Source organism: Macaca nemestrina, chromosome 7, assembly GCF_043159975.1.
Source record: "Macaca nemestrina isolate mMacNem1 chromosome 7, mMacNem.hap1, whole genome shotgun sequence".
Lineage (NCBI taxonomy): Eukaryota > Metazoa > Chordata > Mammalia > Primates > Cercopithecidae > Macaca > Macaca nemestrina.
Genome location: NC_092131.1, coordinates 74,458,297 through 74,484,891, shown reverse-complemented (window position 1 = coordinate 74,484,891; position 26,595 = coordinate 74,458,297). Strand labels below are relative to the sequence as shown.

At 39.7% G+C, this 26,595-nt stretch overlaps 1 protein-coding gene and 1 long non-coding RNA gene across 22 annotated transcripts in view; one reads left to right on the top strand and one right to left on the bottom strand.

Moving 5' to 3' along the window:
• Positions 1 to 26,595, top strand: part of LOC105477952 (neuronal PAS domain protein 3) — an 861,371-nt gene that overhangs the window by 762,057 nt on the left and 72,719 nt on the right. The gene's annotated exons all lie outside the window — the stretch shown is intronic.
• Positions 20,019 to 26,595, bottom strand: part of LOC139364052 (uncharacterized) — a 108,599-nt gene continuing 102,022 nt past the window's right edge. The window contains exons 3-4 of the long non-coding RNA XR_011625266.1: positions 22,766 to 22,846; positions 20,019 to 20,182 (exon numbers count right to left, since the gene is read on the bottom strand). This is a non-coding gene — a long non-coding RNA (uncharacterized lncRNA). The remainder of the gene's footprint in view (positions 20,183 to 22,765; positions 22,847 to 26,595) is intronic.

Below are 26,595 nucleotides of genomic sequence, written 5' to 3'. Positions count from 1 at the left end.
ATGGCTAATAAAAGTTATGAAAGTGTGTGTACATATAAATTGTAATGTGTGTGTACATATAATTTTTATCTCTGCAGATTACTCAACTTTTTTAAGTTCTTATAGCAATAGAATTGTAACTAAAAATTGTTAGTGTGAAAAATTTAACATGGGATTAACTGACTAGATCAGTCTCAGAATTTAGAAATTGGAGGTAAGGCTATGGTTGTAGTTAAGACGTTATTTTACTTCTCCATTGCATTACAATTGATTGTGTAAAAAAATCTCAAATATAAAAATAAAAAGTAGTTCATGCATAAAGCATGATGCCCTCAAGCATATTAGATCTGTTTATCTCTTTGTTTAAAATGAATGCTACCTGGTATAGTTTACATAACATGGCAGGGATCAGCTTGATAAAGTGTTTATATCACCTGGGGAACACACTGGCTCATTTTCTCAACACCTTTCCACATGACTAGCTTGCCAGCAAGTATAATAGCAAACAAAGTTTTAATAGGTCAAGAGCAGAGTAACTGCTCACATTAACAGGAGGGAGAGAGCGGCTTGATGTGCACCAAGGCTAATAACTGACACTTTCAGCATGCATTTTTGAGTGCTGGTTAATGGAGAGCTTAGAAGAAAAGACTTTTATAAAAGCCTGACATAACTTCTAAGCTTTGGGTGGAAAGAAGAGAAAAAATAGAGTGGCATCACTGTGCACCCACACTTGAAAATATGGGTGCAGTTTCAGGCAGGTGGCTCATAAACCATTTCTCCATCACTTGTCTGCCTTAGCAACTCACAATTAACTCCATTATTAAGCTTAAGGATTTATTGCATCTCTTCCACTTTTTTAAAGCTGTCCAATAGGGATAGCGTTCTCATTTTTATTTGTTTGTTGTCTAAGTGAAGCTGCTACTTAGAGACTGTTTCTGTCATATCACATCAGTTTTGCTGAAAGGTGCAACAATACAGATAAACATGATCTATTTTAGAACCTTTTTTTCACCTACCAGGAGAGAAAAGGGGGTTGTACATCCTCTCTTTCCTTCCTTCCAGCTTTGTCTTCCTAGGGCAGTGTGACTATCTGTGAGGTTAGTAGCATCTACAGAGTTCATTGGCTCCCTTTTCCCCTAGAAGCATGCACAATAATACATTTCAATAAAGTTTTGGGAGTGTTGAGATGAAGATATGTTGCTAACCCTGGCTTTGGCAGTCCATAAATGGCAAACTTTGTTCAATATTTAATTTTTCCTTTCCACACTACCAAGAGAGAGGCGAAATTGGCTACTGTATTTAAACGGAAGAATGAAAAAGACTGTCTTTTGTTGCAAAACCTGCGTCTTTTGTGGACATTCTAGAGTTGAAACCTCTAATAATACAGGGCATGGAGAAGCTATGTTCCTTAGATACTAGCCACTGTGGCAAATAGGAAACTTTGTCACTATGTATCCAGGCTCCTGTGGGATACAGATCAGTAACTGAATCATAGGTAAATAGATAGATTAGATATGGCAGTGGTGGGAAATACATACTGAAAAACAAATCCACAAGAACAATTTTACAGGCCTTGTCTTCTATTTTCATAAGGAAACTAAGCCAAATAATCTGACAAGGGTGGAAATCAAATCATCTGTCAAGTTCCTCTACCTTTCATTTATCACACAGTTTAATACCATAATGAAAAATAGCAAATGAAAAACGAAGTGAATGACCAACAAAAAATGCATTCTCTAAGGATACAGTGATGTGTTATTAGCCTAAATCTTCCACCCCTGTACACATATAACTGCTAGGGGAGGCCCTGTGGCCACACAACCCATTTCATTCAAGTATGACAAATCCTGGGATGACATTAGCACCATGGTTGGGAGAGCCCTCAGTACATAAAAGCTTCCCTTTCCTTGTATTCCTCTCAGCCTCCTACATTTCTTTATCCCTTCTTTACACCAAAATATGAGCTAGTAGGGGGTTTCTGTATGTAAGCAGAGGCCCAGAAATTTCATACTCAGCAAAGAAATCGAGTGGTAGAGAGGGAGGATGGAGCTACCATTCACTGGGTGTTCACTACATACCAAAGATTTATCTTTAGAATATCCATGTAAGGGATTATGAATCCCATTTTCACAGCAGCAGAAACTGAAAATCAGAACAATTAAAGTCATTCGTCCAAACCCTAGAAATGGTGCAGCCACAGTTTGGACCAAGGCCTAGTTGACACCAAACCCCATGCCTTCCCCCATAGATCTGGCTGTTTCTCATGATCCAAGAAGATAAAGGGTCTGAGAAAGTGGACGCTGGGGCACCTGGATAAAAGTAAAAAGAATAAAAAGGAACTTTTTATTGGGTAGCCTTAAATATAAAATCTAAACAATAATGGCTAACATGTGCCAAGCATTTTCAAAGTATTATATTACTTTGAAACTATGTGTGCCAAGCATGAACTTATTCAATCCTCTCAGTAATCCTAGGAGTGCATATTATTGGTAATCCCATTTTCAGATGATGGACTTGAGGGCTCAGAGACGTCAGTAAGTTGGCCCAAAGTTCCACAGCCAGCAAGTGGCACAGCCAGGAAGCAGCCCTGAGCGGCTGATTCAGACCTCAAAGAAAGAAACAAGAACTTGCCTGGGACAAAAACGCTCCAATGGCAGCCTCTTGGTTCATCCTAAGAAAAGGCTATCTTTAAGAAAATCGCTTCAGGAACAGCAATGAAATAGCTCCATTTAAATAATACACCCATTAAAATAAAATATTATTTGTCCTCTATCTTCCTGTCTAAACAGTGTAAGCTTGTGGGAGAGATAACATTTATTTTACACACTTGGTAAAGTCTAGCAGATTGTGGGGACTCCAATCAGTCTCCTACTCCTAAGCCAAGATGATTAATAAGGCAGAATATATTTATTTCTAAGGAGCAGAGGAGTTGATTCTGATTTAGACAGTATGTGCTGTTGAGCTGCAAAACAAAATTGACCTCAGCATAATTAAGTTGGACACTGGTGGAGTGAGGACTTGAACACAAATAGTTCTATTTTGACAAGCAGAATTCAAGAGCGGCTGGTTTCTTTTTCTTCTTTTTTTTCAAAAGGAGAATAATGATTATTTAATATTTGTTGAGTGCCAACAGTGTACTCAGCGCTGCGCAAGACCCAGGAACTGGATGTTGGAAACTGCCTGAAGGGAACTTTAGCAAATTAAAATCCATAGAATCAGCATGAAGGCAGCTGAGGAATACCTGATTAGAGGAAGAATCTCTTTGCCTGTCCCAGAACAACAACAAGAAGAAAGGAAGCGATAGGCGAGAAATAAAAACCTGTATGGTTCAAATCGCAGGAATGCAGTCGGGTGGAAAAGTATGCTTTAAAAGAGAGAATTCCTGCCTGAGTGAAGCTAATAGAAAGGAACATAAACTTCAGCAGGCAAGATGGAGGGCAGGAGAAGGAAGAATAAATTCAAAGAACAAAGACATCAAGGCAAATTATCAGCCTTTCCTCTAGTCCTTCCAGAGAAAGAGGCCTGGAGGAAAGGCAGCCCCATAGGTCAGGGTGTCGGGAGAAGCTGGAGGATCTGCAGAGCACAGCTAAATTATCGCTTTGCCTGCATGCGTGGCACACAGCACAGTGAGTCAATATCTGAACCGGGGGTGGTGAGGGAAGGTACGCTTTTGGTGGTGAATGTGACGTTGTGTCCTAGATGTGGGGACATTGAAGAAAGCCACAGTAGAAATTATATTTTATTACCTCACCAGGAGCTGGTGGTCCTTACTTGGCAAGTCACGGAGCAGCCAAAAAAACAAAACAGCAGCAGCAGCTGGCCACCATCAACACCTCACCGTGTTCATGGCTGCAGCAGCTGCCCTAGCCTAGGCAGGCTTCGCAGCAGCCACCCAGCCCTGGGACAGTGAGCCCAGAACAGACCTCTCAATGAGCGAGCTGGTGTCCTGGGAAGAAACCGCACAGTGATAGAATAATAGCAAATTGGAGAAGAGTTAGGTGTTTTAGAATCCTTTGAAGAAGTCCCCAAAACCATGGATAAAAGAGAGTACTGGTGGGTGTGATACCTTTTGACTTTCAAAGGACTTTAGGTAGGAAAGAAAGAAAAAATAATAATAATAATCCTTGCAAGAGGCTATTAAGCCAATGTGGTAACCATGGGGCAGGTGTTAAAATTCTGTTACATCTTAAAAACTAGTTAAGAGATGGAAGGCAATGAATAGGAATAAAAGGCCATTTCTTTCTGTAGAAAGAGGTTAATTGTGGGGAGCCCAGGGGAGAAAACCAATACAGGCTTTATTCAGAGTCTTAATAACGACATGGAAGAGGAAGATGAAAAGCAAGATGGCAAAACTTGTTGATGAAAAAGAATTATTTAAAAGTATTTGAGTTATGGAAGAGTCAGAGAGTCCAGAAAACACAGACACATGGAGGTGGGGGGAGCGGGACGGGAAAATTAAAAATAACCCAGCAAGTAAAAATTCAGTCGAAGGAGGCCAAGGGCAATGCATCTCTAAAAGGAGGAGGAGCCCAGGTCCTTCCAGGGCTCAGCATACGGGGCACTGTTGTCCTGAGTGTCTGTGGGCCTTTGGTAGGATTGACTGAGACTAGGGGTTGGTCATGCTTATCTGCCTCTACTAGACCTGAGCACCTCAGTATTTCATTTTCTCCACTTGCAAAGTAAGGACAAGAAAATTGGCTTCATTTGTAGGTACACTGAAAGATTGGATCTATTCCTGATTGAAAATGGACTGGAAAGCCCAAGTGAGATGGTGTTACCCCCATATATTTATTGATTGAGTGAGTGGACCGTTCTCCAAACACCCAAGTGGCTTTTGTATTCCACTCTTCTGCCTGCCTGTGGCACATAACTGAAGCTCTTTTCTATTCACAAAAATAGCTGCTTTATTTCTACAGATGGCACCAAAGCATACCCTGCGTGCGTAAGTCAGTCATTGTCCCCTGGAGAAAGGTGGTTGTTCATGAATAGGAAGTTAATCAGCTTCTTATAAGATAAATTCTAGCTATTTCAAATTTAAAGGAAAAACCGTCCCACCCCGAAGGCTGATGAATAATATCACAGGATGCCAGGAGAGACAGAAGTGAATTCATCCTCTCTGCTACTTCCCGCCCCCATTCTCCCATCCCTGGCCATCTGGAGAACAGAGCCTACCCTCTGAATAAATAACTCGGGAGGGCAAGAGTTTAGGTTGACTTTGTGGCTGAATTGGATGATGTCAGAGAGTAATAGCATAAGGAAAGTTGGGGGAGTTGATATGATGAGTAACATTTGCTAAGTTCCTCACAGTGTGAGAAGTGCTTTCACATCCATTGTTGTGTTTGATTCTCACAAGGACCAGCCCTGTGTGGGAGTCCACATATCACCATTTTATAGATGAGAACACTGAACCCTGCGAAGGTTTACTGCCTGCTAATGAACAGCCAAGCCCAGCTTCACCGTGGCTGTTCTAACTATAAACCCAATTCTTTCTGCTTCACTAAATAAGAGGAGGAAGAAAATAAGCCTACCCTTCCTCAGGACTTAAATATCCCCCATGCATGTGGGATGGTTGATATGTATCTTGCCTGGGATTTTTACAGACCCCTCCCTTACCCTCCCACCCACTCTGCACACAGCCCCATGCCCAGCCTGGAGATCAGTGAAGGTAAATGGAAGTGGCGACTTCAACACTCACACTTGTGTTTGCAAGAGCAAACCACTAGAGAGATGTGTTTACACATTCAACATTACCCCTAGGGAGTCTGTGGAGATTGTGATTTCTATTTGCACTCATCTTATGTTAGTGATTTTCATATTACATTAGCAAATTTAATTTCTGCTAATGTGATAGGAAGTTACTAACACAATACGACTTGATTTAACAACTTTCAGACTTTGGTGGCAAAGGCAAAACTTGTGAGCAGAACGCAAATTCCAATCTCTAATTAAAAAATAAATCAGAACACAGAGACATCCGCACTTCCCATATTTGAGATCTATAATAGAGCCAAAGTTGAGGGTAAAGAGTTTGGATCTGAGAAACCTGTGAATGGGGACAAATAGCTTGAGGAATCACTGCTAGGCTTGAGATCTTATCTTTGTCGTCCTGAGTTAATAGAAGGTAATTTGTGAACCACGTAGCTTCTTATCCACCAGACTCACTAGAACCTCAGCGAAGTGTGGGTGCTGAAATCACCAAAATAATGATCAAATTTCACTCTATTAAGCTGAGGCTGCATTCTTCTCCCACAAGCCCTTACCCTTGTGGCTGGAAAACGAATGGCTTAGTCTCATCAGGCGTGCCCTGCTCCTGACCACTCTACTGTCAGTGCCGACAAGGGGAGACACATCCAGACAGTGGGCCCCTGAAGAAAGGAAAAAGGAGTGCCCCAAGTGAGGGACTGGCCTCAGGACATTGTGCTATAGGCTGAGTGTCCCTAGGACATTCCGAGAACTAACTCTAGTACTAACTTTTATTTATTCTAGGCTTCCATAACGCAGCCACAGAAATTGAGACTGCTTTAGAATCGTGGTAATAAGCCAGAGAAATTTGAACATATCTTACAAACAAAACTTTATTTCTGTTATGTACATGAGAAGTATGTAATTTATATTACCAGGTAGCCAGATATACTGAGATCCAGAAATTCATACAAAGTGCCAAGGTTCTCAGGTCATAACCCAATCTTATGCCAAACACAGAACTCTTCGAATATTTGCTTTAAAAGTTCTGCTGGGAGCAAGCGCAGAATTCCAACTCTCTCACCTTCGTGACTGAAGCCCTTCTACTATTATTATTTTTCTTTTTACCAGACGAGGATTTATTGCTGTAATACATACGTGCATGCACTGTATAATAAAACTTTCCTGATTATCTTATAACTGCACATTAAAAATTTACTAAGATAAAATTAATGTGATTTTAATAATATTGTTTTAATATACAGAATGTCAGGTGACAGGGGAAAAAATCTATTTTGAATTCAGCATGCAGTATGCCTCTTTTGCAGCACGTTCATAACAATAGCTGAACTGGCAGACAAGTGTTGTCTGTTAAGATTTCTGATACGCACGTCCCAGGGGAGATGGCTGAAGTTGGGGCCTTTTAAAATGCAACCGGACAATGCTTTTGAGACTATAACATAGAAAACTTCCCTGCATGACAGAGAGACCGGGCCAAATAAATGTAGATAGAATGTTGTTTCCTGTACACTTTTCTGTAAGATTCAGCCAGAGAACATAACTTCAAAGAATCTTTTGATGGAGAAAAAATGTTTTCATTCGCCCGTTTTATGATAGTGCTGCAGGATACTTACAGTTGATTTACTATAATGACAGGACCTAGATATGGTCCCAAAGGAAAAGAAATCCCACTTTTCTTCTGCCACCTACCCATCACATTTATTATTCCCAGCTGGGGGTATGGACAGGCAAGTGTCAGGTTAAAGGGAAAGATGGTCAGAACATGGTGAGCAGCGATCATTAGATTCCTACCAGGGTCATTCGCACAAGGCCTGTGACTCAGGGCAGTAACGTTCCCATGGTCAGGTGCCTGCTCACTCCAAACTCCCAATAAAGAGAGCAGACCTCCCAGTTCTGCACGGCTGCTTAGGGGATTTGAGGGGCCAGGGAGAAGTAACAGTCTGGCTTCTACCCCGTTGGGCAGAGACTCAGCCAAAGGAAGTGCCAGGACACTGTGCTGACCCACTTCGAGCCCTTCCTCTCCGTTTGTTCTCGGGCAGAAGAGATACAAAAGCATCACTATGGCATGGTGAAAAGTTGGAGAAGCATTCTACAAATTGACATGCAAATAAGCACTCCAAGTACTCCACTTTGTTCTAAAAATTCCCATCACTGGGAGCTGTAAAAAACACCAATCAGAAGAGGGGCAGTGATGGGAAGGACCTGGTGGTTTTGCAACCGGAGTCTCCCCCTTGGAGGGATTACTTCTGTACCATGTTCTAGCCTGAGCTGGCACAGGTGAAGCTAAACACCAAAGGACCAAGAAGCCACCAGATTTAGATGTAACTGATCTGTATTCTATAATAACACACACGCATTCAAGTGGCATCTGCTATGAATGATATTAGCTGTCCACACAAGCAAATAAGATGCAAGCATGCTTCATACCGGAGGTTCATGAAGAGAAGCCAACTATATCAAATGAAACAAAGGCAACTGTCTCCACAAAGCCAGTTCCTGCACTTTGAGCAAAGGCACAACTTTTTAGTGTAAGGACATTCAAGTTTGAGACAAAGGTCTCAAGACAAAATCCCTGCCTTTATCACGTAATCACTGTTTTTTAAATCACCACTGCCTCCAATAACCTAGATGTCAAGACCCCACCAGCAGTTCCTATGGCACACTATGTGCAATGCTAAATGAAGTCAAATATCACCAGGAAGGTGAAGTCTCTGACTTGTTAATGGGCTACACCAGGCTGCAGAATGTCTTTATGGCCTAATTCATGATATACACTAGAACCTGAGAAAGCCAGTTCGTTCTTACAGTGGGCAGTGCAGGTCATGCCTAAACAAGGTGTAGCACATGGGAGGGGAAGGAGAGGTGTTAAAGGAAATGCTCCAAAAGCTAGGCTCTTTACTGGGAAACTAGAAGATTAATTCTAATTACAAACCTGCCTCTTTTTTTTTTTTTTTTTTTTTTTTGAGACGGAGTCTCGCTCTCTCCCAGGCTGGAGTGCAGTGGCGCGATCTCGGCTCACTGCAAGCTCCACCTCCCGGGTTGACGCCATTCTCCTGCCTCAGCCTCCCGAGTAGCTGGGACTACAGGTGCCCGCCACCTCACCCGGCTAGTTTTTTGTATTTTTTAGTAGAGACAGGGTTTCACCATGTTAGCCAGGATGGTCTCGATCTCCTGACCTTGTGATCCGCCTGTCTCGGCCTCCCAAAGTGCTGGGATTACAGGCGTGAGCCACCGCGCCTGGCAAACCTATCATTTATAATGTGTCCTGCTCATCAACAGGAGGCACTTTCTCTATGCTGTGTGGGGTCATTTTGCCTTGTTCATCTCTTACTCCTCCCAGTCATCCCAAAGCCAACCTTTCTGAAAATGATCATCCCTCCTTCTCCCTTACTGGAGGTTTCTTTGTCAGGAAAGCCAAGCCACATACTCAAAGTCCTGAGTTTTGTTCAATTTTATCATCTATCTGCCAACAGAGATTAGTTCAATTCTGTAATCAACTCAATTGAGGTACAAGGTCTCATATGGTAAGTCCAGAGTTAGTACAACCCCAAAGCTTGTTAATTAAATGGCCCAACAAAAAAACAAAAAAACAGGTTCCTTCCATCATGCTACTCTTGCCCCCTCAGCATATGAGACTCATCCTCAGCCTTATCCCTTAGTTAAGTTGGCAGCAATCATAGCCTCACAGCCATGACCAGATGAAGACAAGGCATCTTTGCTTTTTGCAGGGAGGAGGGGTCTCTTTTTAAGTTTAAGCAAAACTTCTCCCAAAAGCCCCATCTGGCAGACTTCCCTAACTTCTCATGGTAGAATTGCATCAGTGCCTATGCAGTCACCTTTGGAGGCATGCTTGATGCTTGACATCTATCTTCCTCTGACATCCACATTCAGTCCACTAGCATGTGCTGTCAGCTGTTGCTTCGAGATACATCTTGAATCTGACCTCATCTCACTACTGTCACCACCACCATCTCACGCTGCACTGTGGCAGCAGCCTCCTTGATTGTGCTCCCACACTCTATCCTTTAGTCTCACACAAGAGCCAGATCATGCCTCAGCTCTCCTGAAAACTCCCATGAGGTTTTTGTCATCATATTTAGAGTAAAATCCAACGTTCTTCAGGGCCATACCTGTGATACGTCCATAGAACACATCTCAGCATCTCTCTGCCTTTATCCCTATCACTTTTCCTCCCAAACTGTGTCCACACTGGCCTCCTTGCTATTTCTCAAACACATGGTATTCCTACCTCTGGACTATTGGACAGGCTGTTTCTTCTTCCTGGAACACTATCCCACTGGTTATCCAAAAGGGTCACGACATTACTTCCTTCAAGTCTATAATCAGATGCTCCCTTCTCAGAGAGGTCTTTTCTGGCCACGTTATTTAAAATTACCACTCACTTCCTCAGCATTTCCTATGTTAATCCTCTGTCTTCTTTATCCCCACAGCATTTCATACCGTCTAGCACACTAGATGTCTTTTTTCTAAATCTTCTAATGGAATGTAAGCTCTATTAGGGAGTCATTTTTTTCTTTCTCCCCCCACTCCTCACTCTCCTACCCTAACTTCAAAACCTAGAACGGTGACTGGAACCAGTAGAATTTCATTAAATACTTGTTAACTGAATAAATTCTGACACCAGTTGTGGGCAACTGGACCCCATGATGGCTTACACCAATCACGATCCATACTTGGAACTGAGCTTGCTTTCCCTGAAGAATGTAGCTGGGCATAGGAAGATGGATATGTGGGGGGCAATAAGTGCCTGGGGGAAAATTGAGTCTTTCATAGGAAAATAAAGAAGAAAGGAAGACTTTGGGTAAGAAGTCAACAGTACTAACTGTATTTTCTTTATTTCTCCTTTCAAAAGCAAGACAGATGATTATCAAGTTTATCCTGGAGTCATGAAAAATACCTTAGGTCACTGATTCTATTTCTTTTTTTTTTTTTTTTCCACATTTTAACATCTCTGACTTTGGAGTGCATCTTACAATCACTGCCATCCAATGATCCTATAACTGGCAGTGATGTTTTCTTTCTTGGTGCTTCACAAAAGGATGGGACATCTTAAAATGGATGGGGTCTTAGAAATCTCACTTCTGATGTACAAAGTGATGCTACAGAAAAAAGAAAATCACCATCATTGTCCATAGACATGTAAAGCTGGCAGTTATGAAATACGCCAGTCTTGACATATCTCATGATTCCCAGGAAAACTAGACATTCTCTTTTTCTCTTGCCTTCATATTGAGAAGCTTTGATTTAAGATAATGTCTGAGCAGAGAAGCTTTGTTCAGCAGTGTCATTTGACCCAGATTGTATGTTTTTATAGCTTGAGCCAATTAGTTAAAGTGACTTTGACTATAATAGGGACCTGTGACTTTCCTCAGTATTATTGCATTAGTCACCCTGGAACAGTTTCTGGCTTGTGTTTATAATCTGGCTCTGATTGTGCCTTTCTCATTCTGATATTTATATGATTTGTTGCTGTCCTATAAAATAATGACCTTTGAGTCCTTGAAAGTAAACCCTCTCTGATTCTCTTTATTTCAATAAGTCCTTGGCACTTGATGGCATAGTGTGAATCACATTTACTGTCCTGATTACTAATTGAAGTGGGTTGTTTTTCAGTATTTTAAATCTATATTAATTAAATGAGCATTGGGCTGGGAGTGACGAGACTCCTCAGAGTTGGACTCCCAACTCTGTTCCTGGGGAACAGGATAAACTTGGGGAGGCCGCTTACTCTCCCCTGCTCTTGCCTGTACATAGGGAGATTGTTCTAGATCAGCTAGCTCTATACACCTGTGCTGAATGGGCTTATGGTGCCAGTCCCAGTGTATGCTTAATTTGGGCTACGATTCCAGCCCCCGTCGCAAGTCTGGGCCTCATTAAATGTACTAATTTATCTACAAAATAAAGTTTAATAAACACGTGTGATATGGTTCGGCTGTGTCCACACTCAAATCTCATCTTAATTGTAGCTCTCATAATCCCCACATGTCATGCGAGGTACCCAGTGGGAGGTAACTGAATCATGGGGGTGGGTTTTTCGTGTGCTGTTTCCTCATGGTAGTTGAATAAGTCTCACATGATTTGATGGTTTTATAAAGAGTGGTTCCACTACGCATGTTCTTTTGCTTTCTGCCATGTAAGTCATGCCTTTGCTTGTCCTTCACCTTCCACCATGATTGTGAGGCCTCCTCAGCCATGTGGAACTGTGAGTCCATTACACCTCTATTTCTTTATAAATTACCCATGAACTCCTTGGGGGAAGACACTATCTTATTGGTCTTTGTAACCTGTCTCCACATAGATACTACTTGAGATGAGAGACAGTATCCATACAATTCACTTCTGTATCCCAACTGCCCAGCAGAGTGTCAGTGCTTCATGCATATCTGGTGAATGATCAATAATGGGAATGTGGTACTCCAGCAACTGTTTCCTCTTAGCCATGATGGAAACCACAGCTTTTCATTCTTTCCATCCTTTGTATCATGATTCTTCCCTATCTTGTTTTTCCTTCTCTGTGTCTACTTTTGCATTTATTTTCTTTTTTTCTGTTTTTTGTCTCATTAGTCTGTCATGTTTCATTAGCATATGTTCTAGTCCCTTTTTGTGGTAAAATATACATGACATAAAAGTTGTCATTTTGCCATTTTTAAGTGTACATTTCGGTGGCATTAAGTACATTCATATTGTTGTGCAACCACCACCGCTATCTCTAGAACTTCATCATCATCCTCAACTGAAACTCTGTACCCATTAAACAGTAACTTCCCATTGTTCCCGCTGGAAATCCCTGGTAATCTTTATTCTACTTTCTGCCCCTATGAGTTTGCCTATTCTAGATACATCATATAAGCGAATTCTCATCCTTTTTTGTGTTTGGGGGTATTTTCCTGGTCATTCTGCCCCTTCTTTTAGTCTGCATTTCCTTTTTGTTGCTGTTGTTTCTGAGCACTGCCCCCACCCAGTGATGGCTCATTTTATCTATCTTTCTCTGCACCCTCAGCTGCCATCAACTGTGTAGCATTTCCTTTACATTTTCTCATTTCTTATGTCCATATATAATCTTCAGATTTTTTTGTTTTGTTTTGTTTTGTTTTGAGACAGAGTCTCGCTCTGTTGCACAGGCTGGAGTGCAGTGGCACAATCTTGGCTCACTGCAAGCTCCGCCTCCCAGATTCACACCATTCTCCTGCCTCGGCCTCCCGAGTGGCTGGGACTACAGGTGCCCGCCACCATGCCCAGCTAATTTTTTGTATTTTTAGTAGAGACGGGGTTTCACTGTGTTCACCAGGATGGTCTCGATCTCCCGACCTCATGATCCACCCGCCTCGGCCTCCCAAAGTGCTGGGATTACAGGCGTGAGCCACCACGCCCGGCAATCTTTAGATTTTTAATTCATTCTTTTAAAAAATGTTGTGTTGCATTTAAATGTTATAAAAGGTTTAATGGAAGAAATATGACTTTAAAATGTTTTGAAAGCAGGTTTCTGTAAAGGGCTAGCTCCTCAAATGACAGCACTCAAAGGAGGCACTGAGTAGAGAGGGAATGGGAGTTCATGTTGTTAAAAGGGGTTTTGCCAGAGAAACGTTTTCCTGCTTGAAAACCACTGTATGATTTACATAAACTTATTAATTATGTAAGTTTATGAATAACCTAAGCATTCTTGGACTTTTTCCATCTGATCATGGCCAGAAACAAACAAACAAAATCTCAAGGAGAGGAAAACCAGTTTCCTCAATGACAAAAGGTAGGAAGGAGTCCTAGAGTTCAGTGACATAGGCACAATGATTCCTTTTCTTCTGAGAAGGAATAAGTTAAGCCCTCTTAATTGATGTTCAATAGCAACTTCTCCCTGAAATCTGAACTGTTCAGAGCAGGGTGAAAGTGAGTATTTCAGGGAAGTTTTGGATAATGCAAGTACCAACGCCTTAAACACACAAACCTAAGAACATAGAGATAGATTCTATTATAGAATAATAAATACTCATTTCATAAAATCTGGAAAATAAAGTAAAAATTAAAATCACCCCAAATTCCTACCATCTTTTTGCCTGCATTCTCATCTATTTCTTTCTATGCGCAAAGAAGGACTGTGAAATATGTTGCAGGAGAGATGACAAAAAGCTAAAGATTTATAAGTGAATTACAGTGAATAAATCTAGATTCCGTTTAGGCCGTGCTATATAAGCAACAGTGGGTGTTTTAAAGTACGTGGTCATAGACAACAGATCCTCTTTAAAATAGGGAAAATAAAGGTGCTTATCTCAAAGAGTGCTGTGACAACTAAATTAAATGTGCATGTAAATCACCTGGCATTAATCCTAATCCCCTCTACCTCAAAGCTGGTATACACAAAATAACATGGCTATTGAGAAAGTCTAGTCAGTCACCCAGCTTTGAGGTTTAAAATTATAATGGTTGCAAATTTTGGAATACCTGGTTTTGTAATCTTTTTTTTTTTTTTTAAGTGAGTACCCAAATACATGTTGATTCATGCTTTTCCAGTTTTCTAGGCCTGAGAAAAGCACAGGTCTTTGGCACATGCAACCCAGAACCAGCAGCTGCTGACTTGCAAACTCAAGCTATGATGTGGTTATAAGAATAGCTTTCCTGTTCTTTTCATTCTTCTTTTTCCCTTTATTTCCTTAATGTGCCTGGGTTCCTGTTTTGTATATTTTGTTGTCACTTTGTCTGTGTAATTTTTATGTATTTTTCTCATCCCTCTTAGTCCTTTGTCTTTATCTTGTCAGTCTTCTCTAGTTTCTTTCTTACTACCCTACATCTTTCTTCTTCATCATTTTTATTTCTTGCATAATTCTTTTTTTTTTTGCATTTACATTTTCTCATGTTCACATTTATTCTGCACCATTTTCTAGTAAAACCTGTGACTATAAAATTTTCTTACTATCTTTTAGTCAGGTTCGCGATACCTATCCATTTCTGAAATTTATCAGCCTAGAAATCTGTTACCCAAAGTCATGTTGATGATAGCATAAACTGAAGTATTAGCACACACCTGAATTTTGAGAACAAAATAGTAATGTATATACATAGATTGTTTTTCCAGTATTAATCAGATTCACATGTGATATGGTATTACAGTGCCGGGTACCTAAGAAGCGCTCAACAAAGGTTTGCTGGTCAAATTTAACTTACATTTATCAAACTTTACCTTCACCTGGATTTATTTGATTGTACAGCCTCTGAAAGTTAGGCAAGTCACATAATATTATGTCCTTCTTAGGGAAAAGGGAATGGTTGGTGAAGAGACGCATAACTGACGTAAGGCTGTAAAGCTGCTGCCAGGTGTGGTGGCTCATGCCTGTAATGACAGCACTTTGGGACGCCAAGGTGGGAGGATCAGTTGAGCCCAAGAGTTCAAGACTAGCCTGGGTAACATAGAAAGACCCCCATCTCTACGAAAAATACAAAAAATTAGCCAGGTGTGGTGGTGTGCATCTGTAGTCAAAGCTACTTGGGAGGCTGAGGTTGGAGGACTGTTTGATCCCAGGAGATTAGGGCTGCAGTGAGCCGTGTTTACACCACTGCACTACAACCTTGGTGACAGAGCGAGACTGTAGAGCTGTCCCTAGTTGCTAAGCCTGACCTACAGCCCAAACTTCCCAGTTCCGTGGCAAATGTCCAACTCCCGTGCACACTGCTGCTCTCCATATCTGTGGTCATCATCCTGCCCAGTGGTACCCCTGTTGTTATTCCAGGATGGGATTTGCTGCTCTGAGACTCAGCAGACTATTGAGCGTTACTATCCTTTCCTGTTCCTTCATCCACCCAGTACGCCTAAAAACAGATGTCAGAAATAGCTGTGGAGATATTAGCAATACCAACTACAACCATGAAAGCTTACATTTACTGGGTGTTTATCATGTGCCAAGCTAAGTGATTTACATGGATTAGTTCATATATTCCACTGTAAATGGTTACTCAAAGCAAATACATTAGAGCTTTCTAAATACATATATTTTCTAAATACATATGCTATATATGCCTTACCAAACAGTGCCAAAACTGTCTAACAGAGAAAATATAGCCACATATTTAAAGAGAAAAGAAGCAGAGTCTTAAGGAGATTAAAATAAAATGGAAGTTGAACCAACAAACCTGGTTCCAAGTCCTTTCCTTCTCTTCAGCGAATCACCAGTCTGTACCATTTGCCTTTCTGATGGACTCGTCTCAAACTCACACTGAGCTAGTGACATTCGGGAAGTGAACCGTCACATGGTAAAGATTGCCTTGCTCTTTGTCCTCAATGCTAAAGGTCTTCTTTCCATAGAAAGGCACTCTTTCTCCTCAAGGTATTTGCAAAACCTCCTTGTAAGACCCTCCTGGTTGCCTGTGTTCATTGTTGGGGTATCATTGGCAGATAACAACAGAATTTGGGAGTTTTATAATAAGAAAATAAAACGATTTCATGTCTAAAAAAAAGAAAAGCTAGTGTAGAAATTACATTGAGAGGAATAAATCTCATGGCCAAATATAAGTTCCAAAGAAGATAGCCATTACAATAATATTATTATTACCAATAAAAGAGAAAAAAGCTTAATTGTAAGTACGTTGAAAACTTTCCCTTTTGTGCTGAGTGATTCTTCTCTAGAGCCTCCCAGGAGTACAAGGCTATAATTTTAATTATATCTTGGCATTCTCATAAAGCAAACAGCCTGCTCAGGTAGTATTTATTACCTGTTAGGAAGAATACTTATGAATATGCTTCACAGATTCCAGTGATTGGCAATGGGCCTTTTCAAGGACAGAAGGGGTGAGTTGGAACACACATAAGAGAAAAGTTGCTCATTAAGGGAAGGTTTGTTATCCAGGAACGTATAATTAAGGTGACGGTCCCAGCTTCTGTGACAGCCAACACTCGGGTAGTTGTTTGATTGCTACGTGGGTCAGGGATCAGCTCCTGCTACAAGATGTAGCCACATTAGTGTGTTAGTGAACAGGTTAGAAAGTAAATTACAGCTGCCTTTCTCAAGCACATTACTGTCGGTCTTCATTGTATTGTTTTGACTGTACATCAGCAGGACTGTGGCTTCTGAAGACTTTGTGTGACAGGTTAGGCATTTCATCCTTTGAGTAAACAGTAATCATGGTGTGAAGAAAGTGGGGCATTGGAGAATTTTTCCTATTCTTTGAGAATTCTACTCTTCCTTTTTAGTTTGCTCCAAGGGCTCATTGGGGACACATATATTAAGCCCTTTAAATAGTTCATAATAAATCTTTGTCTCAGGCTGATTCTGACAGTTTTTTAAAGAGTCTTTTAAGAGAGAATCCTCAATCATTTGTTAATCCATGGGGTGATCTTCAGACTTCGGGAAAAAAAAATAACAGCCTGGGCTCTTGGGTAGAGAAAATACAATGTAGGGAAAAAAATATATAAATATGGAAAATCCTGAGATTACATGTGCTGCATGTATCTAAATGTCTTCTTTCTTCCCCAACAAGCCAAAAGTAAAGTGGAAAATAATTGTCAAAATAGTAAGAATTTCTATTGTTATTTTTATATTTTTGAACTTACGTGCATCTCCTAAAATGGGAGACTTCAAATCATACAGGAGAGAATACTCTTTTTTAAAGTAAGTGAATTATTTTGGTAGAAAGATAATTTCTTTCTTTCCCTTCTTTCACCTTTAAGACCACCTCTGTCTTCCCCTAAATTACTTACATACACACTGCTATTTTACCTGGTCAGGGAGAGGCATTCTGTTAAAGAAAGGATTGCAGATATTGGTTGTTGGCATCAACAACAACAAAAAACCTTGAAGGGCAAGACATAGCTTTCAGAATAAGGACCTTTCTAGGTTGGGTTTACGTATTTTACTTTCTGCTTTAGATATGGGCTCGTTGGTCAATTATATTAGATGTTCATAATTTAAAGAATATAGACTTGTGATTTTAGCATGCATCATTTTAACACCCCAAAAAATCACATAAAACACTTACCGGAAGAGAGTAAAAGCAATATTGTCTCTCATGTAGACAGTTAACATTAGTAGTAATCGTAATACCTGTGTATTATTTGCACAATGAATCAAAAATATTTTAAAGGGAAGAAAAGTGTACTCTCTCTGAAGTGTTTTATGTGTAAGTCATTGACTATTTCAAGAAAATTTATTTAGGTTTCATTTTGCTTGTAACTGAAATGATTAAGACGGAAACTAAAGAATGCAGGCCATAGCTTTGAGAGAAACATGAGGATAAGCACCACGTATATGATCTGAACCTTTATGTCATTTCCAAAATGCAGCTTCTCAAGCTGTTGAAAAATACGGAGAACTTTACTAATGACATGCAAATGAAGTTTGTTAGGGATAAATGCAATAATAAAATGGAGAAATGGGCAAAGGACAGCCTACTGTTACTGATGGATTCATTCTCACGTCAGGTCAAATAATTGAAGACCCAGAGCAAGGGCAACCATAAATACCTGGAGTCCCTGCCGTTGAGAGGATTAACCAAAAACAATTATGACAAATGCAGTGGGAGCATTCAGCTCCCAGGCAACAAGGGATGTGTCGTGCCAGTTTTAAAAATACTTATTTGGCATTATAGAATATACAGTTTAGACCCAGAAGCCATTCAACATAACACTGAAGTGTTGATGGTAAAAAACATCAAGTATGTCATTGGAAAGCTATATTTGAAGAGATCACTTTGTTTCATGAAGCAGGAAAAAGGGAAATAATTAACATCAACAAATTTGCTTTGCCCCTGGTTTGAGAAAAGGCTGCTTCAACCCTATTTTCCCCATCACCATCAGCAATATCCTTTATCTTTTTTAACTGAAGGAAAGGAGGGTAATTCTAGAGCGAGAATAACTGCAAGCTATATAAATGGACGTTTTTAATGACTGCTTTTTATCCTCTCCACTAGGGAAGAGTATGCATAGCCTTCAAGAAAATATACAAATGACCTAACGTCGAGTTCAGATATGGAAATGATGCCTACACATATATTAGCTGACCAAGATTATAATGATGAAGTCCTGTTTTAAAGCAGAGCTACTTCTTGCAAAAGATTAGATGACTTTGTTTAGGTATTAAGATGGAGCAGTGGTCATTGAAACTTATTAGGATCATGAGAGAAAGGAAAATTAGCTTAATTAAAGATGTCAAAAATAGAGATTCATTAGCAAAATAACAGATATAGATAATTATTGGGTTATCTCTCATTTCTGGCTTCTCTAAATTATCACAAAGTATAAATAATGTTACTAAGAATATGCTCCAATAAATAACCCTCAATTCTTTATTGATGATAGATTTAATATGGAACTTCTAACTAAAAACATTTGAAAAATAACCATTTCAAGATGTGCTGGAATTGAGCCATAATAAAACCAACAAATCCTAGCCACCCGGTCAAATTTCTCCCATATGAAAAAATTAATTAATTAACAGAAGATACTGATTCAGGAGATATTTGTGGAGACCTGGCAACCTGAGACCCTTTCTATCTCCAGAATATACACACTCACACGGGAAAATTAAAATTGGCCATTGTGTCAGACCCCATACCTAAGATGGCAAATTTGAAAAAGCCATATCATCACACCAGATTTCACGTGAATTCTCAATAATTGTGTAATTCTCTAGTACCTTCCAGTGAGAAAGCTCCAGTCATTCAACATTCACTCCATTAAAGAAATGTATCTCAGGTCAATCTTCTAAACTCTTCCATTTGTCATCCCTGTTAAACATATGACTGCACTCATGCAAAACCCTTCCTCTGGGTCACATTAAATCTTTATTCTTGTAGGAAAAGGGCTGCCAGATTTACCAAATATAGGATTCCCCGTTCAATTTGGAATTTATATGCAATATTTGGATCATAGTACAAAAATTCATTTGTTGTTTACCTGAAATTCAAATGTAATGGGGTATCCTGTATTTTATTCAGCAAGGCTAATCAGGTGTAAACTCTCCGTAGCCACTGACTTTTCCACAAGCCTCACATCTGCCTCTTCATCCTCACTGAGACCTTTCTCCCTTGGAAGCCACTACTCTCTAACCCTCTCCAGTGCAACTGTCCAGTTCAGAGTCCTATGTCCCTGTATGAAAGAGAGTGGTCATCATGCACCGCTTCTGCTGCCACTTCCACACTATTTCCCTAAGATCTTTGCTTAAATACTTCCTCTAAAAAAATTAATTAATTAAAATTTTTTTTTAAAAAAAGCATTCTTTCTCTGTTCTTAGTGCCATTGGCTATCAACACTCACATCACTCTCTGACCTTCCTCAGAGATGTCAGCTCATGCTCTGCAGCCTTCCTGTGAACCCCTCAGCTCAAGGAGGCAAACAGATGTAAGAATGAGAGTTTCCATGATGGGTAACCATTCAACACATAGTTCCTTGACTGCCAAAACTTTTAAAAATATGTATCAATTTTTTTATCTTACCTTTAGCACTCTTAGCACGATCAAACCTTGGACTTTAACCAGGCTTCGTTTTCAAAATCTCAAACACCTGTTAAAAAATTTGAGCAAAAGTCACAAAGGAAAAAAGGTATAGACTACTCAATATAAAATTTTAGAACATATGCATTTATGTATATCATAAACAAAAGGCAAAAAAATGGGATGTACTTGCAAGAAATATGTCAGAGTTAATATCCTTAATATATATGTAGTTCATTCAGATTGATCAGGAAAACACTAAAAACCCAATTACAAAATGGAGAACATAAATATGTGATTAAAAAATTCAACTGGCCAATAAATATGTATTAAAACATAATCCATCCTCAATAGAAATAAAAATGCCAATTGCCAGGTGTGGCAGCTCATGTCTGTAATCCTAGCATTTTGGGAGACCAAGGCAGGTGGATCCCTTGAGCCCAGGAGTTCAAGACCAGCCTGGGCAACATGATGAAACCCTGTCTCTTCAAAAAAAAACACAAAAAGTAGCCAGGCATGGTGGCGCCCACCTCTAGTCCCAGCTACTCGGGAGGCTGAAGCAGAGGATCACTTGAGCCTGGGAGGTCGAGGCTACAGCTAGCTGCCCTCTAGCCTGGGTGACAGAGTGAGACACCAATCTCAAAAATAAAAATAAAAAAATGCATATTAAAAACATGTGAGATGTTTTTACACATTTCTTATCACAGAGACCCTGGTAAATATGTTATCTTCTGGTAAATTAATGTTTACTCTCAAAAAAAAAAAACCAAATCTTTTAACGTGGCAATAATATGAACACCATTAAATATTACTGAGAGACATGCAAACTGGAATGGTGCAACTTTTCTGGAAATCAGTTTGTCTGTTTGTATTAAGAGCTTTTTTAAAAGCTCAGACCCAGACATACTCATTCTAGAAATTCACCCTAAGAGATAAGAAAGTTGAAAGAACATTAATTTCAAAGAAATCCATCACCATGCAATGAAATATTGCATAGCCACTAAAAAATAGTGTGTTTGAAAGTGATGTAATAATATGGACAAATACAGATACTGTAATGTTCTTTAAAAATTTGTTTAAAAACACTGATTTGCAGCCAAAGCCCCTAGAACCCGAGCATCCATTTATTGCCCTAACAGTGTCTAATAAAAGTATGGTTATTGCCACATAGTAAGCTATGACTTTTTAACATTAAAAGATGAGGCAGTCACAGGTGTTATCCCAATTTTGTAATAAATTTATCAATAAATGGTAAATAAGACTGCAAGAAAACACATTGGGGTCACTAGTAATAGTGACTATAGCTGGGTGATAACATTATGGGGATTTTTTTTAAGTTTTCTTATTTATAGTTCATGTTTTCAAAATTTTCTATGAACATATGTATTTATACAAACTTTTTTCAAGCAGTAAATAATACTCAGAATTCACTCTCTGAATAAAGCCCCTACTGCCTACCTCTCTCATGTCACCACACCCCTGTCCTGCCATCCTTTCCTAGTCTCCAGCTCATCATGTCACCAGTTTTCACTTGACTTAACCCTTTGGAATCCCTCATCCTGTTGCCTTTCATTCCCATTGTCATGGGTCCCATCTTTAGAAATTGAAGCCAGGCAACTTCTAGCTACTAAAAAATCTTAGTGCTTATTTTCTATTGATCCCAGGTGGTTTCCCTATACAGGCTGTTTCATAGCTTTCTTTGCTCTCAAAATCCTGTCCTTCTTCCACTTCCTTTATCTCAGCAAACAACTTTATTGAAATTTATTTACTTTATTGAAGGTAAGTTATTCGGAACCATTTCTGTCACATTCCTGTCTCTCTCCCTCCACCTCCCACCTTCTCTTATTCTTCCTTTTTATTTCCCCCATTTCAAAGGCTCACCTCTCTTTCTCTGTTACTAATTCAATATCCCTTGGGGTTTAAATTCTTCAATTAGCATTTCCAATGTAGACAACTCTAAGCTCTGGCCTCTCCATCAGTAAACATACTCAACTCTCTATTTTCACCCCCCAAAATTCTCCAAAAAGAAGTGTATCATTTATTCACTGTATCCTTATCCCACTTTTTGACTGAAGCTGCTTTCTCTGGAGATCCCTAAAGACTTGAAAATCCCAGTGGGTACAGCTGAGAGCATTGGACACACTGATCCATCATGCCCATTAGTTATTTCCTTGGTGGCCTATATGTCAAGTCATATACTGAAGGCAAATAATTTAATCTTGAACAAAAATTCAAGACAACTTCTTTAGAATTTCACAGTCACTACTGCATAGCTATCCAACAAATAGCTTTCTGTAAAGCCTTTTACCAGTTTTGAGCCATAAATTTACCATGAGAATCATGAGCACAGAGATGGACGTGATTCCTTCACCCAGACATCCATGACTTGGTCTCCTCTGAGATGCCACCATGTCAGAGAGGCCCTTGTGACCACCCAACCAAAATGTGGCTCCCATCACTCTCTAGTCTCTTACTCGCTGTTATTGTTTATAGCATTAATCACCACCTGAAATTATTTTATTGTTGCTCTTCCCCTAAAAAAGGTAAGCACTGTTATGAATGGTTCCAGACCACTAGTTACTCAGCAAGTATTTATTCAAATAACTGAACAAAGAAAAAGTGAGCTATAGTAAAACATTTGATGTGTGCTTACATGGGTTTCATTTCAATATTGTCTTCTAGGGTCATGTGCTGAGTAAGGGCAAGAAGTTCCAGGGACAGCCAGAAGATCAACCTTTAAAATATTAAAAGGTGCACTCTCAGTCCACATGCCTGCACGTGGAGAGTGATACTTGCGTACCAATGGTTTGAATCACTGCCTGATTTTTCACCCTGTGCTGTATAGCAGTTCCTCATCACATGGTATTGTAGTTAGTAATAAAGCTTTAAAGCAAGGAAAAGGCAGAATGCATGTGTATGTGTTTGCAAGTGCCTCTGTAACCAGACTCTTCTATCTAACTCCGTTTTAAAATACGGTATGTGGGCAACATCTGTGCCTGAGATGGAGATTTGGCCAGAATGTTAAAAAAAATAAACATGGCGGTTCAGCTGGATACTGGCAACCAGCTACTGCCCCATGGATAGGCCGCACAGAAGATTCATGTATATAAAATAGTATATTAAAGTAAACTTACAAAAGCAAAGAGCAATCATTGCAACCATAATTTTTTCTTCCTCTTTGGGATTCTAATTTTAAAAGCATTAAAGGAGACAGCTGCTCATGCTGTGATATGCGCTAAACAGCCTGAAGGATAGAAAAAAATATATTTGTAGCTCATAATAACTATTGACCTTTCTGATATACAATGTTCTCTGTGTTAGCTATTCAGTTCTATCAACAGTGAAGATTGAACATGACTTTTTAATAGAAAACATGGGGTTTCGAGCTGCCTTCACAAAGATGTTTATGTATTGTTATTTTGTATTGTAGTACAAAGACTAAGTCCTGATGCCCTTTGTCTGACATGGTGTTTGTCATTAAAAAAAAAAGAGAGAAAAGAAAAAGAAGGAAGGAAATAAAAGAAACAGAAAGGAGGGAAAGCCCTCAATGTTATTGACTATGTTTTATATGAAGAATTGGCTCATAACCACTTTATAGTTGTGATAAAAGCATTGCCACACTCGATCCCATATGCAATATTGGTAATGGAATCCACGCAGCATTGCGGGAGGACATGCTATATTTTTCTCCCAGAATAGATCCCTCAAGTGGCAACATTTATAGGGAGTTTCCATTAAGATTTAAAACACTCACTTGCAATATTCATGTGGCACATCCTTTGGAGTGCATAGCCTGCTGCAGAATGGGTCATATTGGATATCACGTACTCTCAAAGGCGATCTTTACAATACTCAGTTTTTCCCCCTTGAACTCTCCTGTTGCTTAGTAGTTGTGTATAGAAACACCCACTGGTAGCAGCTTGACTCTGACACTGTGTATATTTCCCCAGAGTGGTATCATCCAAACACCAACTGCTGAGCAGCAGGCAGCCAGCAAACACTCTCTTCTCCCTCAGGGGACAGTCTCACCAAGTAGTAACCCCTGCCAGGAGCAAGAAACCTGAAAGGCAACCTCATGCATTACGATTCTCATTCGAGACAGGCCAGATAGTGCCAGGGAGTTTATGCTGACAGGTGGCATTGGTTGGCAGATTATTATTTTCGTATTTTTAGGTGGGTTATTTTTAATGTTACTGTTAAAGAAGGTTATTACATTATTTTTGAATCACAATTCTTTTCACAGCTATGCTCTAGAGTTTCAGTTAATAATTCACAAGTTTGTAAACAATGCTGAAGACTCACAACTGGGTAGGGACAGGAATCAGCCCTAAGGAGATTTAAATATATCAGACTTTTTTGTTGGACTCCAGAGCAAGCACCGAAGCTGATAGAGTCTGACTGCTGAGCCATAGTGGCTGCAACTGCATTGTCTGCAAAGGGCGGTATAAATTGTGACTGCAGAAAAAGGCACTGCCTCGCCACCAGTGGCCAAGGATCACACTCTAGTATACTAAGAGCCACTACCCGCTTCAGAATTGCCCTGGCACATGGTAGAAGTCAGGCCAGTGGGATGAAAACCAACTCTCAAAAGACAGAGAACAAAGTATTCTCTAACTCTGGGAGAAATCAGGCCAACCCCCCTTTAACTACCAAACCCACTGGCCTAGAACTCTCAAAAGAACACTTTGCAGAAAACACTTCCTTAGAGATGAATACAAGGAGAGGACTTAATGATCCCCTCCCCTCAAGAGAAAAAGCCTTCTTGGGACATGATATTGTTTGGTGTGTGAGAGAGTGACAGGGATAAAGTGAAGAATTCTTCTTAAAAGAAAGCATCTGAATGTCACTTTATTTTGACATGTGTAACTGAATGCCTAGTTATGTAAAGCACAATCCTAGGCACAAGGAAGACTGGAGAACAGTAAAGAGATACAACAAAAAACAAATAAGAAATCATTCCTTTCTTTCAATATCTCATAGTCTTGTACATGGCACTATCGATGACATCTTTTGCAAATTTCCCATTTTAAAAAAAATCAGTTGAGCATTTACCTTTGAAAATACAGACCCTACTTATAAAAATCAATATTTCAGGTAGTGTGCCCTACACATGTAAATTCAACCAGTTATTGACACACTGGGCCACATAGTTTTATCCATGATCATCACGTATCCAAAAAAGGCTATGATTTTTCCAAAAAGAGATTCTACATTAATGCTATATGAGTTGTCTGTTATTGGATAACAGATTACCCCCAAATAGTGACAGCTTTAAAAAAGCAAAGATATCTCACATAGGTTCTTCAGGTTAGCAATCTAGGAGCAGCTGATCTGTGTAGCTCTGGCTCAGGGTCTTTCATGAGGTTGCAATTGAGATGGCAGCCGAGGCAGTTATCTGAAGGCTCACCTAAAGCTGGATGATCCAGCTCTAAAATCACTGAAGTGACTGTTAGTAGGAAGCCTCAGTTCCTTGCTACATTGGCCCTTCCATAGGACTGACTGCCTAAGTGTCATCCCAACATCGCAACTGGTTTCCATCAGAGTGAATGACCCAAGAGAGCAAGGAGGGAGCTGCTGTGCTAATCATACACCATCAATTCCACCATATGCTCATTATTAAAAGCAGGTCACCAAGTTTAGCACACACCCACTCGAGGGGAGAAGTAGTAGCTCCACCTTTTAGAAGGAAGAGTTTTGAAGAATTCATAGCATTTAAAAATTACCACAGATGTCATTCTGGATAACCATAAAATTCTCTGGGATAATTTCTATGAGAAAGATTTATTTTTACCATGCTTGGCCTGCTTTTCGGAAACTAGGTTGGGAAGATCTTATTAAATTCAGTATTTAGTGAATATTAGTTACTATATATACACAGACATACACACATATATAAATAGACGTATAATAATAATATACCCAGAGTAAAGATTCTATCAATAGATAGATGTAGCTATCTGGATACATGTATAAAAGGAACCATGCTAAGTGCTATACAGCATCAAAGTTAGACTCATCTTAGCCCTGCTGCCCTCAAATATCTAGCAAGAGAGATTAAATGGAGATAAAATAAGTATATAAATAACTGTAGGAACAGGATATTGGCAACCTCATGACCTTTGGAGTCAAACATTTGTCATATTCTTGCTCTGCCCCTATCTGGGAGAACTTGGAAATATAACTGACTTAAATAAAGAATAAATAATAAAGACTTGGTGTTTGTGTTAGTCAGTATGGGCTAACTTAATGCTACAGTAAAAAAAAAAAAAAATCCCCAAATTATAACAAAGATCTGTTTCAGTAAGGATTGGAAGGGGTCCTGCTTCACATTGTCTTCCAAGACTCAGGCTGGTGAAGTTGTTAATAGTCACCACGACAGAGGAAAAGAGAAAGCAGCCCATCATAACTGGCTCTTGAAAATTCCACCTGAAAGTGACACGTGGCTTTTGCTCACATTTCATTGACTAAAGCAAGCCATGCAAG